This window comes from Balaenoptera physalus (assembly GCF_965194825.1).
Source record: "Balaenoptera physalus genome assembly, chromosome: 16".
Classification (NCBI taxonomy): domain Eukaryota; kingdom Metazoa; phylum Chordata; class Mammalia; order Artiodactyla; family Balaenopteridae; genus Balaenoptera; species Balaenoptera physalus.
In genome coordinates this window covers 12,726,994-12,740,107 of record NC_138898.1, presented here as the reverse complement: position 1 = coordinate 12,740,107, position 13,114 = coordinate 12,726,994, and the positions used below count along the sequence as shown (strand labels likewise).

At 50.3% G+C, this 13,114-nt stretch overlaps 1 protein-coding gene across 1 annotated transcript in view; it reads right to left on the bottom strand.

Annotated features, from left to right (window-relative positions):
- LOC309645497 (uncharacterized protein) overlaps positions 1-12,656 on the bottom strand; it is a 114,961-nt gene extending 102,305 nt beyond the window's left edge. Inside the window, exon 1 of the mRNA XM_082430673.1 lies at positions 2,989-12,656. The gene's annotated coding sequence lies outside the window, so the exon portion shown is untranslated. The remainder of the gene's footprint in view (positions 1-2,988) is intronic.
- Positions 12,657-13,114: the final 458 nt, after the last annotated feature.

Here is a 13,114-nt window from a genome sequence, read left to right as displayed (position 1 = left end):
ACAGTATGCATGTATGCATGGAGGTGCATGTATGTAGGGTGTGCATGAGTATATGTATGCACGCGAACACATATGTATGGTGCACACGGTATGTGTGTGGGTGATTTGCAGGAGTCATGTGCAAGCTTGCAGCCTGGGCTTGCTATGTTTGTGCACATATGAACATGCATCTCCATGTGTGTGCTGCCGAGGCTGGTACTGGTTCAGGTGTGGTAAGTGCAGGTGCATGCAGGTAGGTGCTTGCAGGGGGCGCATGTGCAGAAGTGAAGGTGTGGATCTGTACATGGGACTGTGATTCTGACTGATGTCTGTAAACTGCGCGTTGTTTGCCAGACATTCTTCTAAGTACTTTCCATGTATTGACTCATGTGATCCTCACAACAGCTTTATCTGAGACAGGTTCTTAGTTTTAAGAAACCGAGGCACAGAGGAGTTAAATCGCTGAGCCAAGTCACACAGTTTGGTGCTGGGATCTGGACCCAGATAGTCTGGCCTCAGAATCAGTGATTCAACTCCTTATATGTGAGGGTGTATGTACACAGTAAGGCGCTATGCATACAACTGTTACAGGCAGTGCGTCCACACGTGCGTATGAGACGGTGGGAAAATGCTTTGTGTGAGTGTGTGTACGCACATGCATGGCTCCACGGATGTGTGCGTGCATGGGAGTATACATGTGTGCAAACACATGCATGTGCTGTAGACAGGCTTTGTACAAAGGTGGATATGTGCTCACACGTGTGTATCCACAGCATCCCTGTGAGTGTGTGCTCAGGCAGGCAAGCTCATTTGGGAACAAGGTGTGGATTTGCACCCAGGCGTGATGGAGGGATCTCAGGGCCCTGGAGGAGCTCTGAGGGAAGCCGACATCCGCCCTTCCCTCATCCCCACCCCCCTCCCCACACTCCTTGCCCTGCAGCTTCTCCTCCTCCTCCTGCTGTGTCCCTGCGGGTCCTCTCGGCTGGGGAGGAAGAAAGCAGCCTGACAGATGAGTCTGCATTAGATGCTGCTCATTTGTGTTCGCCAAGCTGGGGGTGGAGCACTGGGGGGGGGTCAGCAGCCCCTGGGGAGGAGGGCGGGCTTCCTGGGGTCGCTCATATGTCACAGGTTGCTTTTCGGGGTGTGCACAGGAGGCTTGCCCTCATGAGACAAGGGGTGCGTTCTGGAGAGAGGCCTCCACCCATGACCCCGTGCCTCCTGGGAACCTCACAGGTGTCATGGATGGAAAAGAATGAGGATGCCACTCCCCCAGGCACCACTGCATGTGAAATCCTAAGCTGAAAACCCTCCTCTGGATGGTTGGAGCATCTTGACCTTGGCTGAGGCACGGCACACCTCTCAGACTCACTCTCTTGCTCTGTGATAAGGAACCTCAGTGACATCTATGATTTCTGTGTTTAAGTGTCCATCCCTGTCCACCTTTGATTTCCCTCTGTGGACCAGGCCTCCCTCACACTGAGCCACTGTGTGAACTGGGCAGGGCTGACCCCCACCCCCAACACTGGGGTGGGCGTGTGACCTAGGAGTGGCCAAGCAGACCCATCCAGCCTCTTGGACACTCGGATTGGCTGTGGGATGGACGTGTGACCCAAAATGGGCCAATGAGGGCCTGCCCTGGGGCTTTTGCTGGATCTGGTGGGAAGAGACTCTCTCTGTGCGATGGGGCTGCTGGGCTGGTGGGACAGAAGCTGGGAGCTGCTGACGGTCACCTTGGTCACTCCATGGAGACAACCTGCTTGAGAGTGAAGCCAACCCAGAGAAAAGCAGAGCCCAGACACGGAGAGAGACTGAGTCGTGACTGAATTGTTGGAGTCCCTGGATCCAGCTGGGTCAGAAGCCCAATACACCTGACTTTTATTACCTGAGACAGTAAATTTTCTTTTTTCACTTAAGCCTGTTTGGATTGAGTTCTGCCACTGGCAACCAGAAGAATCCCAACTACTAGAACCCAGAGTTTGCTCTGGGGACATCTAAGTGGTGGGTCCAAGCAGACCCGCAGAAGGGAGCTGCTTCAGGAAGGCTGTGTCCTGGGTGTCTGGGACCAGGCATGAGGATGGGGCAGTGCTGAGTTCTCTCCCCCACCCCAGGATGGCCCCGGGCTCAGGGGGCCATGGGGAGCTGAGCAGCCAGCTCCCAGCCCTCTTTCCATGGACCACACGGGTCCTGCCCAGTTGACTCCGCCAAGCCCAGTCAGGTGGTTCTGGACAAAGAGAGTCAGAGGAGGCTTCCTGGAGAGCAGAATCTGAGTGGGATGAGGGAGGAAAGGTACATGGGACACGTGCCTGCTTGAAAAATGGATGGCTGCTCCATCTGACGCTGCCACCCGTCCTCTGTCCTGCTTTCTTTTCTCCACAGCTCTGTGGTCATGATTACATGTAACTAGTAAATTCATGGACTTCTGTTTTGTCTCTTCCCCCAAACTAGGCTGGAAGTTCCATGAGAGCAGGGATCTCCATCCACGGTCGTCACTGCACAGCCCTGGCACATAGTGGGAGCTTTATGGAAATATGTTCACAGGAGGAATGAACTCTCCCTTCTGGGCACAGCACCCCAATTGTCCTTTGGGGAATCTCTGTCCTGCACTCTTGGCTCACGAGCTATGAGGGGGGAGCCCCACACCCACTGCATGCAGGTCCACGACCCAAGCCTGGCAATCGTCATATCCAGCACCGCTGGCTACACCTGGACAGGTGGTAGCCGCACAAGGGGCTGAAATCCCTGCCCCCCCACCAAGCCGGTGTCCTGGCACAGGGCTGCTTCTCCCAGGAGAAAGGGGCACATTTGTGACACCCAGGCACCTCAAGGGGTAGCCCTGGCCATGAGGTAATCCTACCACCTTGACCCCAGTGTTTGGGTCAGAGATGGGCATGTGACCAGGCTGCTCCAATCAGATGAATCCTGAGAACTCCGCAGGTGTCACTGTTACTGGCAGAGCCCATTAAAAATTCCTGGGAAATAAAAATCTGGAGAAACAAAATAAAATCTAACCTTTTTCTTTTCCTGTGTGCTTCGTCTGGTTTTGCTTGTTTACAGGGTGCCGCACGCAGAGGGCTCGCGCCCGGCCCTTCAGACCACAGCTGCTGGTGGAAAAGGGCTGTGCAGGTACCTCAGCCCCGGACGGTGCGCAGAAGCGCGGCCCGTGACGCTCAGTCCAAGATGGCGGCGGCAGGCGGTGCGCAGACACGCTCTGCGCAGACACGCTCTGCGCAGACACGCTCTGCAGAGCCCTGCGAGCTGGAGCGTGAACACAGCTGCGCCTGCGCCCGCCCTGGGAAAACTCTGCCCCCTCCCCGCCCCACGGAGGAAACCCTGCAAGGCAGGCCCGCCCACGGCCTATGGGAGGTTGGGGGAGAGCGTGTGCGCTGGAGCGGGAGCTCGCAACTTTTCATTCTTGGATCAAAGAATAAAGCTTTCCTTTGCTTCTGAACTGAACTCTGTCTCCTTCTATCGGCTCAAACAACACGGGGCAGGAGGACCCTTGTTCGGAATGGACCCAGGAGGGTGGAAGGAAGAGAACATCTTCCTTCTAGGGTTGCTGCACCGGTGGGGTCTTCTTCCCCCAGCGAGGGAAGAGGAACGGCGAAACTGACTAGAGCCCTTGGATCCAGCGCTACCTGAGGCCAGAACTATCCTCGGGCCTTTTCAGTTCTATGAGCCCAATCATCCATCCCCTTTTTGCTCACATCTGTTGGCACTGGATTTTATATCACTGACATCTGCTGGAAACCTTTCTATCTGACCCAGGAGGTGGGGCAATGATACCCTGCAGGGCAAGTGTGTGCTTAAATGAGACCCAGTCCTTGAAAAGCACTTCGTCTATTTTAAGCACTTCATATATAAGAAGGGCTGCTGGAGGTGCTGCCAGACATTGACCTCATCCCCAGCATCCCTCCTCTCCCCCCAGGTTGCTCTCTTCAGGAGTCCAGACCCCTCCCCAGGGCAGCCACTGCTTCCTCCTCCAAAGGGAATTTCAGGTACTCGCAGCTCCTCTCTTTTGGCCGAGCAATTTTCTTCTTTCCCATTTTGTCATCTGGAAAGACGGCAAACTGAAGCACTTAATTTTCCTCCTCCAAACCAATTAATATGAAAGTGCACAGCACTGAAGTACGACAGCGAAGACAAGTCATTTATATCAATTAGCAAAAATAAACATGAGCTTTGTGCAAACTCGGAATAAAGGACAACCTTAGAAGCATGAAGCCCAGCAGGGAAGCCCAGGAATTAAGATCCCTGGAGCCTCTCGGAGGAAGTGGGGATTTGTGGGTGCTATTAAAATTACATCTCATCCCCTCTCCATCCCACGAGGTCCCGAGGTGAATATTTCCAGGAATCAAGAGAATTTCCAGGCAAGGCCACACCTCACTGTTTCCAAATTTCAGCTCAGCCAAGCTGGAACGCTGAGTCAGTCTCCAAAGCATGTCCTCTGTCCACCCACGTTTCTCCATGGCCACTGCCTCCCTGGGTGGGGCCCCATGATCCATCACGGCCCGTCCTGTATAATTTTTTTTCTTCCTGGATAATTGTAACAGCCTCCTCCCTGGTTCCTGGCTTCCACCCAGCTCCCTTTAATCCAAACCCCCAGTCATTCAACACATATTGCAGTCAGGGCGAGGTTTAGCAATCTAAATTAAATCATGTCACCCTCCGCTCTGAATCCTTCAATGGCTCCCCATTGCTCTTAGAATAAAATCTAAACTCCAGATCCTGGCCTCCAAGGCCCTGTGTGGTCTAACCATCTGTCAGACTCATCTCCCTCCAGTCTCCCCTGGCTCAGTCCACTGCAGCCACACCGACCTCTTTATTGTTCTTCCAACTCACTAAGCTCAATCCTACCCCAGGCCCTTTGCACCTGCTGTTTACCCACATCTTTTCCTGTTGTCCCTTTCTTATTGTGCACATCTCAGCTCAAATGTGACTCCCCCACCCCACCCCCTGCAGGCTAATGTCACTGCTTTTTATCTCCTTCACATTCATTCAGTCCACAAAAATCTGTTGAACGTCTTTTGTGCGCCAGCCACATTCTTGGCCCTGGGGATACAGCAATAAACAAGACAGAAAAAAAACCCTGCCTGGTGGAGCTACATTCTGGTCTGGGGAATGGGGTGGGTAAGAAAAACAGCAAGTGCTCCAAAAAAATTTATCAAAGGGTGAATCCCCTGAGTCCTGAGCAGATGGAAAGCCCCTTGGGTTGACTGGAGAGGAGCCTGGGATAAACGCCAGATTCCAGAAATGCAGATCAAAGACAGGGGCGACAGACTGCCTACAGGGAACTGAATCGCCCAGCAGAAAGTGACAGGTGTCACCAGACCTTCTTCTGAATTCTAAGAGGGCAAACAAGTGTTAATGAAACGTTTGATGTCTGCTCCAGCTCATGTGCACGTTGTAGGTCAAATGTATGGGCCAGAGAGAGCTGTATTTTAAAGTGCTGTATGTGTTTTATTACATAAAATAAATTTGTGTAATCAATATGTTTTATTAAGTCCCAGTTCGTATGTTCATTGTTTTAACTATTGATGGAGATGGAGGTACAGCATGGGGTCTCTGCACCCGGAGAATTCAGCAGAGCCCGGGGCACTGGGGGCGCTCCCTAGGGGGCAGAGGGATGGTCTGCTGGGTAGCCAAATAGCAACGAAGTCTTCTGATTTAATGAGCACATACTACATGCCGGGTCCCGTGTCAGCGTTCACATGTGTGATTTCATTGACTCCTCAGGACGACCCCATTCTGCTGAGTCTCATTATTATTTCCATTTTACAAATAAGGGAACAGAAGAACAGAGAAGTCTAGCACTTTTCACAAGGTGACACAGCTCTTAAGCAGCAGAGTTCGGACTTAAACCCAGGTCCACATGACTTATCTAAAGCTAGAGTGATCAACTTGTCCCAGTTTGCCCAGAACTATCCCATCTTGAAAACTGAAAGTCCCACATCCTGGAAACCCCTTGAGTCCCAGAAAACCTAGGACTGTTGTCACCCAAAACAATGCCCATACTTTGAACCACAAAGTTAAACGGCCTTTTTTGGGAAAGCATACAAGGGGGGTAGTAAGGGTTTCCCAGGAGGTATAAACACATAAATAGGGACAAGGATCTCAGAAAGGGATGGGAATGCTTGAGGAATGGGAAGTAGCCATATTTCGTTGGAATTTTTTAATTTTTAATTTTAAAATAATTATAGATTCACAGGAAGCTGCAAATAATGTTACACTGAGTCCTGTGTACCCTTCCCCCATCTTCCCCCATGGTGACATTTTATATAGTTGTAATTCTAAAGCAGAGCCAGGAAATTGACCTTGATACACAACTGTTAACTAGACTACAAACCTTATGCAGTTTCATCATTATTTATGTTCACTCATTCGTGTGTGTGTGTGTGTGCATGCATGTGCATATAGACCTATGCAATTTTATTGCACATATAGGTTCACGTAACCACGACAGCCATCAAGATATAGGATGGTCACTTCATGACAAAGGAAATCCCTTGTGCTGCCCCTTTATATTCACACCCACTCCACTCAAAACCCCACTCCCATCTCTATCATCTGGCAACCACTAATCTATTCTGTCTCTGTAGTTTTGTCATTTCAAGAGTGCCATGTAATGGAATCTCACAGTTTGTAACCTTTTACAATTGTCTTTTTCATTCAGTATAATGCCCTTGAGATCCATCGGGGCAGTGGCACATATCAATAATTCACTCCGTTTTACGGTTCAGTTGTATTCCATGTTCCATGACATGGATCTGCTAGAGTTTGTTTAAACATTCACCTATGGAGGACATCTGGGTGGTTTCTTTTTCGTTTGATTTTTTAAGCTCTGTCAGAGGTAAAGGAAGATGGGCCTGACTGTGAGGAGCTGGAGTGCCAAGATGGAAAGCTGGGGCTTGATCCTGTCAACCTGTGCAGTCAGAGCAGAGTCTAAATGAAGGGGCAGCTGGGGTGTGAGGAGATATTTGTTAGGAAGTATGTTGTTATTCAGTTACAAGTCACAGAAACCCAAAGCAAAAGGGGTAGATTTTTGGCTTATGGATCTGAAGAGTCCAAGAATTGTACTGCTTCAGGCATGGCTGGATCCAGGGGTTCCAATGATACCATCAGACCTGGTCTTCCTCCTCTTCTCTCTCTTCTTCCTCTTCCTTCTCCTATTCCTTCTTGTTTTTCTTCTTCTTCTCCTCCTCCCTCTCCCTCTCTTTCACTTTCTCTCTCTCACTCCTTTTGGCTCTACCTTCCTTTCTATTAACTTTATTCCCCACAAGCCCACTCTGAGTAGCGCCACAGGAAGCCCCCAGCCTCCCTCATACCCTCTCAGTACCCTCAAGGAAACGGAGTGCCTCTTTCCAACTGGTTCCAGGAGCTCCACCTCCTGAGCTAATCACTGAGGCTGCGGGAATGCAGTACTCTGACTGGCTAGACCTTGGTCACATGCCCTCCCCTGGAGCCAGAGTAGAATCAGCCTGAGACTGTGGAGGGGAGACTGTCCAAAGGAAACCCGGGTCACTGTCTCCAGAAGACAAAGGAGGGATGGATGCTTGATGGGCACCTACATCAGATGACCACTGCTGAAGGATTGCTCTGCCAGCGTGTTCGGGATGGGCTGCAGCTGAAAAGTCAACTACGCCATAGGCCAGTGGAGAGATGAACAAGGCAGAGTGGGAACAGTGCCTAGAGCTCATGATACTCCTGAAAGCCCATAAAAATATTCTAATTTCTTTGAAAACCATGAAGAAAAAAAATGAATATAATCCATCCTGGAATATATTCATCTTTATACTAACATAGTCATAAAACATCATTTTTATTTATTTATTTTAGGAAGAAGGGGCCCATGAAGAGTAACAGAATAGGACTAAGTGTTTGCTTGGACATGGTGGGCAAAGGGAGGCAATTAGGAAATGTGACCAAATTTTGACCCTGGCATCTAAAGGAATGGTTTGCTCATCTTAAAGAAGTTGAGTGAAGAGTTAAGTCTCAGTTGACTTAGTTGGAAGTACTAATGCAGGGCTAAAGTTATAGACTTTGGGGTCTGAATCCTGAATCTGTGACCACCTGGCAGAGCAGCCTTGGGCAAGACCCCTTACCTCTCTGAGCCTCCTGTCACCCATCTGTAAAATGGGCCCAAGAATTTTCTTCTCTGGGTTGTCATGGAGGTTAAATGAGACACTTATGTGCTTAGCAAAGGATTCAGCATATAGTAGGTGCCTAATAAATGGAATCGGAATCTGAGTTTGTGGAAACCTAGGATTAGAATTTGAGAGACCAGAAATGAGGTGACACTTGAAGCTGTGAGCAAAGAGGAGCTGCCCAAGGGAGCAGGTGGAGGGAGGAGAGGGGGAGGCAGAATCCTGGGACATGCTGATGTTAGGGGTGGGAGGAGGGAGAGAGCGAGAGAGGAAGGACGAAAATCCTGACATCAGGATCTTGGAAGCCAGGAGAGTAATGGGCATTAGGAAGTTGGAGGTCATTACCAGGGTTGGATCCTGCAAAACAGTCCAAAATAAGTGATGGGGAAAGAATTTGGGAAGAAATGGATATCTGTGGTGTTGTCTGAGCAGTTTCTAAGCCCCCTCCTTTTAATTAATTAGTCATTCATTCAACCAACAAATACTCACTGGGCTCATTCCATTGTGTATTGGTCTCACGGTCACCCACTTAGGGAATTCCTGCTGCAGGGTTGTTCTGGAACATTCCTGATTTTCACCTGTTCTAAGTCTATTTCTCAGCCATCTCTGATCATCTGAACAACTTTTTTGCATCCAGTAAATTCCCATTTTTGCCTCAGTTAGCTGAATTCAGTTTCTGTTACTGGAAAACAAGGAAACCAAATGGATAGCTCATCTCCCACAGCTGGTCCATGTATTTTGGAGGAGATGACTCCCACACCCTATGTAAGGATGGGCATGTGACCTAAGCCTGGCCAGGCAGAGCAGGCAATCCTTTAGCCAGAGTGAGTGATTCTCACTATAGTCCAGTGAGAGTCACTCTGGGATATTGCTGGAACTCTCACAAAGGAGAAAGTATCTTTCCACTAGGGTTGCTGAGCTGGTGGGCTAGCACGCTACAGTTAATGGGGACCATCTCTATCACTGTGAGGGAAGAGCCTTCCAGGGAATGAAGGATGAGAGATGGAGACAAATACTTTAGAGTCACATTCAAGCTCCTGGATCCAGCCCCTGCTGAAACCCCTGGACTTGCCCATGGCTGGGCCAGTAACTTCCCATTTTAGCTTAAGTCAGTTTGAATTGGCTTATATCCTTTCAATCAAAAAACCTTCTGTCTACTACAGAGACTACAACACTCTAAAGCAAGTGGCAATCTCCATGATTCTTCATGGACAAATGGCTTCACAGACAAATGTTACAACTAAATGTGAGAACACAGCACACAGTAGGTCCTCCATATTTGTTGCTCACCTCCCACATGAGACTCACACATGAGTTTGCCAGTAAGAAGAAAATGGGTGGGAGTGGCTGCAGGCTATTTTTTCAAATCAACAACATTCCAAGGTCAACAACAGGAATTTTATACCTCCCTGCTTGCTAAACTCACACACCTTCCCACATCAGCTTTTTATCACAATCTTGCGCCACCCAATTATTCCAAAATAGACCTCCTAATTTCTAAGAAGACAAGCAAAGCTAGTGTTAATGAAATGTGTAATGCCTGTTATAGCTCATATGCTAGTTTTACATCAAATTTATGGACCTAGAGAGGTACATTTATAATGTATGATGTGTACATTTTTATTACGTTGGAGGACCCACATATAATCAACATGAACTCCTGATTTATGACTATCTTTATAAGCCTTGGAAGATAATTTCATTACTTTTCAATATTTACAGAGCTTCAAAGGTGTAGCTTTGCCTTTAAGGCAAATTGTGACATAACGTGGTCCTATCTGCGACTTGTTTGATGCTAAGCCCTTGGTTAGAAAACAACCTCCAAGAGGAACGTTGGGCCTTTGGTGGGCACGAGTAGTGTTCTGATGACCCTGGAGGGAGGCGGTGTCCAAGGACAGAGCCTGGGGAGGAGGGAGGACATTTAAGTGGAAATACAGCCCCAGTGAGTGCGCCAGCAGGGCTGCCTCGGGGCTCAGAGAAGACCCCCGTTCCTGTGAACCAGGAACTGCAGAGCAGGCTAGGGGGAAGAGGCAGGAGTGGGCCGGGCCTTGAAGGGCAAGTGGGGCCTCAGGAGACGGAGGAGCTGGGGGCAGAGCTTCCCCAGGGAACCATGTGACGTTATCCATGTGACAGTTGCCATCGTGGAAAGGTTTCCTTCCCTCCCAAGATGCTCTGGTTGACGTCCCCGAGCTCTCAGGAGCTCAGGTTTCACTCTGTTATTTCTTCCATAAATCATCCCCAGATGCTCCTGGAGTAAAGAAATGAAGGGACAGAACATAAACCCGCAAGGGGATGATGACACTCTTTGCTCAGAGGAGGGAGAGTCTAAACGAATACCTTGTTCTGGGTGCGTAGTTGCCAGCGGGGCATGTGGGTGGGCACTGGCTACAAAGTGGGATCAGTACACAACTCCCTCCAAGGGATCTGGGTGATGTCACTGGACAGAATGGATCCTCCCAATGGTTTCCACAAGTGAGGAAGAGAGACACGTGCATGTGTGTGTGTGTGTGTGTGTGAGAATCAGCAGTAGATTCAACTGCAAGTGACAGTAAGTCTATTTTAGAAGTGTCTTAGGCAAAACACAAGATTATTTTCCTCTCTGGTAAACAAAGCCCAGAAGTAAGCAGCCAGGGCTAATGGGATGGCTTCACTCTGATCAAGGATTCAGGCTCCTTTTATATTATTATTCTGTCAACCACAACACATAGCTTCCACCTCATGATCCAAGATGGCTGCTTGAGCTTCAGCCATCACACTCACATTCCCGTCAGCAGTGAGGAGGAAGTTACAAAAACGTGTGTTCCTCTTCCTTTAAGACACTTTCTGAAAATTACACATGGTACTTCTGTTCTCCATTGACAATGACCTAATACATAGCCACATCTAACTGCAACGGAAGCTGAGAAATGTAGTCATTATTTTGGGCAGCTATGTACCAGCTAAATTCTTTCTTCCCTAAGGAAGAAAGGGAAAACAACACTGGAGAAACAGTTAACAGTATCTTCCATACGGTGCATGAGTGTTTATGCTCCTAGGTATATTGTGTGCAAGTGTCGCTTCCTGTGTTTGTAACAGGGCTTGCTATCAGTTACTAAGCACCCACTCCATAAATACTGCTGAATGAATGAATGAACAAAAAAACAAATGAATGAGTAAGTATGGGTCATGAATGTCTTAGAGATGTGCATGCGTGTGTGAACAGACAGGGGTTAAGCATGAGTGTGTGTGCTCACACACGTGTGTATTCACTACTTCACTTAGGTATTCAGCGAATATTTACTGATCACCTACTGTATGCCTGGGGCTGTGCTGCACACTTGTGAATCAGCAAGTTAACATGACAGTCAAGGTTGCTGCCCTCATGGAATTATAGTCCAATGGAAGAGATGGACAAAATCCAAGTACATCAATAGCCAAGTACGATAATATTATAATGACATTAGTGTGATGAAGACAATAAACAGTGTGATCCCTTCGGGATCAATGGGGAAAACAGAGGCATCCATTAAGGACAGGTGGGTTGTGGAGGGTGTCCCTGAGGAGGTGACATTGAAGGAAACACGCACCCCTAGACATCTGCCTCCAGCTCAGACCCTTTTCATGGCTCCAGGCTCTGAGCTCCAGATGCTAACTCAACATCTCCCCCAAGGTCCGTTCTGACCCCAGGTCCATGTGGCTCAGGGGTTGCCAACCACCATACCATGGACCGGTACCAGTCGGCAGCCTGTTAGGAACCGGGCCGCACAGCAGGAGGTGAGTGGTGGGCGAGCAAGCGAAGCTTCATCTGCCGCTCTGCATCACACCCCATCGCTCGCATTATCGCCTGAACCACCTCACACCCCCGTCCATGGAAAAATTGTCTTCCATGAAGCCGGTCCCTGGTGCCAAAAAGGTTGGGGACCACTGATGCGGATGAAGGGAAGCTCCTGTTTCTCTTGCTTTCAAACCTGCCCTTCCCCACCTCAGTCTTCCCCAGCTCAGTCTGTGGCCCCACTATTTACTAAAAGATGGAAGGAGCTAGAATGGGAAGAGCCAGGGAAGAAGCATCCCAGATACAGTGCGCAGTAAGTGCAAAGGCCCTGGGGCAGGCAAGACCTTCCTGGAGTGGAAGAATAGAGAGGAGGTCAGGCACAGCCAGGCCAAGGTGACCCCCCTGGGAGGGAGGGAGCCAGGCAAACCACCACCCTCCCCGTCCTGCTGGCCTCCTGCTGGGGCTCCCCACTAGCGGACCAGACACGAAGCCAGAGCAAGAGCCCGGTGGTGTGGGCCACCTCAACCGGCCTTGCGGGTCACAGAGCAGGGGGAGGCGGGGAGAGTGGACGTGGAGGACAAAGGGACCACGGGTGGCACAGGCCTGCAGCCAAGGCCAGGGCCCTGGCATTTATTCTGAGTTAGGTGGGGAGCCACACAGCGCAGTGAGCGGAGAGATGACAAGGTCGGATTTGCATGTTTGAAGTGTCATCTCACCGCTGTGGGGACAGTGGACTATAGAGGGCCACTGAGGCCGGTGGGGAGGCATCTGCAGGGTCCAGGGAGAGGTGACGGTGGCTCGGACTACCTGGGGGCTGGGAGGGGGGCCTGTCCTGGAGTCAAAGCAGAAAGGCCACACTGAGGGCTTCCCGGTGGCACAAGGACCAGGGATGGGCTCAGGCTCGTCTGGAACGTGAGTGGCGGCTCAGTCGTGCAGAGAAGCAGCCTGGACGCCTGAGCAGATGGGGGCGGGGTTGCGGCGTCACGAGACTGTGGGAGTCGGAGCTGGAGCCTGACCGAGAGCCCCTCTCGCCCTGTGCCTCCCGCGAAAGTCCACCTCTGGCCTCGGAAGGAGCGGCAGCAGAGGGTGAGGCGCCCCCCGACGGCTGCGCCGGGGCAGCGCTGCCCTCACGTTTATCCTGCCGTCCAGCGGGAGGACACGCGCTGGGGCGAGAGCAGGCGTCCTGCTGGAGCAGCGACGGCTCCTGAGAGGTCGCCTTTGCCTCCCGCCCCGGCCTGAGAGT